The sequence below is a fragment of the Austrofundulus limnaeus genome, unplaced genomic scaffold (genome assembly GCF_001266775.1).
Source record: "Austrofundulus limnaeus strain Quisiro unplaced genomic scaffold, Austrofundulus_limnaeus-1.0 Scaffold140, whole genome shotgun sequence".
Lineage (NCBI taxonomy): Eukaryota > Metazoa > Chordata > Actinopteri > Cyprinodontiformes > Rivulidae > Austrofundulus > Austrofundulus limnaeus.
Window position 1 is genome coordinate 680,977 of NW_013952542.1, and position 5,307 is coordinate 686,283.

The following is a 5,307-nucleotide window of genomic DNA, read 5'->3' on the forward strand; positions in this document are numbered from 1 at the left end:
GAGTTGCCGCCATGTGATTGGCTGATTAGAAATTAAGTGTTAACGAGCAGTTGGACAGGTGTACCTAATAAAGTGGCCGGTGAGTGTATATAATCTTCTAATCTCTCTTTCACTCTTTTCTATTACATTTCACTATTCTCTTACTTTTTCTTCTTTAAAAAAAGTCACTGATGATGAAGAAGTTAAGAAACTGATACTCAGTTCTGCTTTCTACTGAAGTGGCAAAAAAATGTTTTTTCTTGTCCATGGGAAAAACGGTCCTTTAAGTAGTCTTTTTCCACAATGCTTCTTTGTAACTGTAAAAATGGATTCTCTAAGGATATTTTATGAAATGGTTGAAATACACCACTTTTTATTTTTATTTCTTTTTAGATTTATCAGAAACATTAGGTGTACATTTGCACAAAGTAACAGGATCAGATCAGTATCTCTGTTACCTCCCTGGGTATTTCTTGGTCTCGGAGTCAGAAAGGAAATTGGTGGTATCTAATATGTTGAGGACATTTAACTAATAAAAAGTAAAATACCAATAAAACTAATGTATGAAAATATTTGTACATATATAAGTCAATAAAAAAGGTAGGATAACTATGAAACCTATTGAGGGTGTGGTGCCAGTTGCCCAATAATGGTAGGAAAAACTGCTGTTATGTAAAAAAAACAAGAATGATCTTTATTTGTTTGTTCGCCGCATTGAGTCATAAACTTTAAAATGATTCTAAATCATTTCTATAAAATAATACTAATAACAGTAATTTACAAAAACAATAAAAAATTGTGAACTTAATGGCAAGCTGGAGGTCAATGGATGGCCAGTTGAAAAGCCTCTGAGCTTACTTTATGAGAGTTTCATTAAAACTGTCAGCTCTTCAAGAGACATTTTGCTAACAGATCATGACTACACACAGATGATCGCCCATCAGGCGGTAGAAAACAGGCGTTTTTGAATGAACGCTTCATAAGTCCTTATGACACTAACTAAACCCATACATCAACCTTCTCCGCTATTTGTCCAAAACTACAAGGTTACAATGCAGCTACTGGGCTCCATATTGTGGCATTTCATCTGAACATTTGTTTTACAGTATGAACTTTGTCCCCGCTCCACAAACGCAGCCTCATCGGTGGATTCGACGCAGAGGAGTTGCCCTTGGAAAAAGAAAAAAAAGCATCACTCATATTCTTCATCAAAACAACTCTTTTGGCAGCCGACTCGAGGGAATCCAGAGCAATAACAGGAAACAGTCAACATATCATGCTGTCGCTGTTCTTTCTGCCACGCTTTTGCTTTTTTCATCTCTTCTTTAATGACGAATACTCTAACCTCAGGTGTGTGCAACCTCAATCTATGTGGCTTTGTTGCCTTGACAGTGTCATGACTTTGAAGTCATCTCTTTTTCTTTTCATAGTTATTTATTTATTTGCCCGTGGCGGTCCGATGTCAACATTTTTATCCGCGTGAATAAAAGGGAATGAAATGATGATGATAAAAGAATAAGGAGGGGAGACACTCTTGTGCCAACTCCTTCTACAATTCTTAATTTGTCTCAGAATTCAGTTTCTCTTTCAATTATTCCGAAACCAGAGAGATYTTTCCGAAGAGGTGACAACGCTGACAAAGCTGGTCTAACATCTATCAGCTTGGAATTAATTTGATGCCAGTCACTTTTTATTTGTTGCTTATTGAAGATAGTGGAATTGATTTAGGGAGATGTTTCTTTTTTGGTGGGGAGAAACACAGAGAAAGGAAATGAGAAAAAGGGGCGTGGTTCTCTCTGCAACTTTTTCTTTATTTCATCTTCAGATACCCATCAGAACCCAGTTCACAGCTACACTTACTGATTGGTTACTCTTACTTTTAGACAAAAAAGGGTATAAATTATATATTTTTGGTCAGTTTCACATCATTTTTTGAATGTCACATGACTATAAATGACATTGATGTATATGTAGATGAATCATTTGTAGAGTTTGCAAAATATCACATGACCATAGACCATATTTCTCCAGTTTTAGCTTCTCTCCATTGGCTCCAGAATAGAATTTCAAATCTTACTCCTAACATACAAAGCTCTCAACAATCAGGCTCCATCTTATATCAATAATCTTACTGGCCCACATTTTCCTAACAGAGCACTTCGCTCTCAGACTGCAGGTTTACTTGCGGTTCCTCRAGTTTCTAAAAGTAGAATGGGAGGCAGAGCTTTCAGTTATCAAGCTTCTCTCTTGTGGAACCAACTTCTAGTTTCTGTCCGTGAGGCTGCACTCTGTCTACTTTTAAAGCTAGACTTAAGACTTTCCTAGATGGCCGCCAAAGCTAATCATCCTCAAATGTCTAACTTTTCTATTCATTAAATATGTGAGCAGTAGAAACTGGTACAACACAAGGTTTTTTTTCTTTTCTTGGGATATTACTTAATCTACATAAACAAGGCGAAGCACCCTTTAAGGGTTTGTAGTTTATTTTGGGACTACTGCAGTTTTCTGCTTGAACAGTGTGTGCTACTAGTGRGAAACTAAACAGACTAGAGTTTGTTTCCCCATTTGGTTTGGACCTTTTATGCAGGAATGAATACACCCATGCGAACCCTTGTAGGGACCAAACAACCAGACTGAGACCCAGCTTTTKAGGTGGTTTGCGTCTGCTTCCAAACAAACTCTGGTGCGGTTCACTTCTGGTATGAATACRGACCAGCCTTGACCAAAACCAACTACAGGAACCATACACCTTTTTGGACTAAACATCATGGTATAAATGAGCCCTTCAGTGTTGCTAACGCAACGACTGCGCTACAAACAATTGAGCTGTGGACAGACCTGGAGCAACGAGGAGACACTGTGCCTCCTTTTATATTTTGACAGATGCTCACATAACTCATCTACTGGAGAAGACACACAACAACGTGGTTGTGTTCTTCATGTTTAGTGAGTAAGCAACGGTTCGAGTGGTCTCCAAAACAATAGTGCATTAAAGTAAAAAAACAAACTTTGATTACACTTCCTTTCTCCCCCCAATGGGAACAATGATAGTCACAAATTATRGTCCRCTTGCAGAAAAGCAYAACGTGAATAGAAACCGCAAAAATAAGTCCACTTTTGATCTGGACAAAATAAGTGAGCCAAAGAACTTTCCTGATGTGAACACACCCTAATACTGCTAAACAGCTGGAATGGCACCAAAAGAACAGCTGTCCACTGCAAGCTGTCTAACTAAACTCTTTCAGGTTTTTGTCTTTTTGTCTTGTGAATCAAATGCTTTTGTTGACGTGTTATTTACTTGTTTAGCTGTTGTACTATCTCAGTTTTATTCTAAATGAGAATGCTTCAATATACTTCCAAGTTTAAATAAATAAGTTACTCAGATGTCTGGTACTCTTTTTGAACCTATGATTTGAAATATACTACTTTTTTATTTTGACTTTTTTTAAGTAGAAAAAGACAGTGGTAGTGCACTGAGAGTCAAAATGGGCCAACATTCATCCCACTGTCCAGCCAGTGGAAACTTTATCCTAACCAAAGCCAGCTTCTAATATGGTCGGCGATAAGAACAGTGATGATTAACTCGAAAGCCCTAACCTTTGATTTTACTTTCGGAAACTCGGTGCTAAGCTGAACTCTGCCAGAGATCACGCCTGATAAACAACTTGAGTTCCCCCACAAACAACACACCAACGCTGCAGGGGCCAAATGTGACCTTATCCGTCCACACAAAGCATTCCTCTCAGCCGTGAGTGCACGGTGCCTTCTACAGTACTGTTCAGTTTAACGACTGCTTCACAGCTCCACCCCTAATGCTGCTACCGCTGTGCTAACAGCAGAAAAAAATGGCTCTGCTCCTAATAAAGATTATCTTTGAACGCCGATCAAGGGGTAATGAGTGTTGCCATGGCAACCATATCCAACATGCGGGAGAGGGTGAATGTGAGAGGCCGAGGGGTGTCGTGGCTGAAAATAAGTGTAAAGTGTGTCAGAAGCCATGTATCCTGTGCTTTAGTTGTTCTGTCACATCAGAATGTGTGTGTGTGTGTGTGGGTGTGTGTCTGTGTGTGTGTCTGTGTCTGTGGTGGGGGGGGGTATACTTGTAACCTTCCTAAGAAGTTTTCTGTAATTGTTTCATTAGATGCAGTCAGACAGTGATGAGAGGGTTAGTTTGTGACTTTTTTTGGTACTTATTTATTTTTTTATAAAATGAGTGAAAGTCATGAATATTCAGACTTATGTTTTAAAGATCCAAGTTGGAATAAAGAATAGTTCTTTATCATTTTTTTTAAGTTAGCATCATGAGCTGACATCTGTTTTTATCTTTCTGGTTGTGTCTTCATGTTAGAAATGTAGCAGAATAGTATTTTGTATTTGTTTTTTCCTGGGGCAAGCCAGTCAACAACAAAGTCTCTCTCTCRTTTATTTTCACACTTCCTAATTCTTCTGACGAATGTCCACCCCCCCTGACAAACACAAACACGTATGTATTCCTCCCTTTTGGAAGATGTTTTGTTTTCCCTCTCCCCCTCCTAGACTGACTGCAGGACAAAGATCTGGCGCATATTAAAGTGACAACATGAAGGGCTGGAGAACATCTGCCCTAAGAGATACTGTTACACATCGGTCGATAGCTTTGTCCTGCACAGATTGACATAGTGTGACAGGGAATTGTGGTGTTTGTGTTTAAACTTGGCATACAWYGCCGTGTCCAAACACTTTGGAGTCTGTCGTTTTTCAATGAGGAAAAAACAAATGAAGCAATGTTGTAGAGAAGAGTGGGCAAATGTTACTAAAGGTGGTTCTACAGGCTGTAGAACTGAGAGATGTACTTAGCTTTACAAACAACTTTTTTTTATTTTGGCTGTATTTTTCTTGTCTTAAACGAGACATAATGGGTTGTGTTCACTGCGTTCCAAATCATGCAAATAACCTTTTTGTCTGATTGTTCCTTAATCCTTGATACAGATGACATTCAGCAGAATTTTCAAGTCATCAACTGTTGTATATTTCAGATGTTATTTGAACTGGTGATTTTGGTGATTCTGTTAGACTTTCTTGGAAGGATATCAGAATACAGAGCTGCTGTTTGGATGTAAACTGCCTCCCACTTCCATAGATCTTTTGCTCTTAATGTTCTCAATAAGGGTTGAGGTCAGGGGAGGAAGGGGCAGAACCATGAGTTCCTATCCTTTTATGCCCGTAGCAGCCGATGATGCAATGATGCAGCGGTATTCCTTGCAACACAATGGTGCCTTGCAGTGTTTCTTCTACATTACTGGCCTTGGCAGGGCCGGGCCGGGGGGTGGGGTGTGTGTGTGTGTGTGG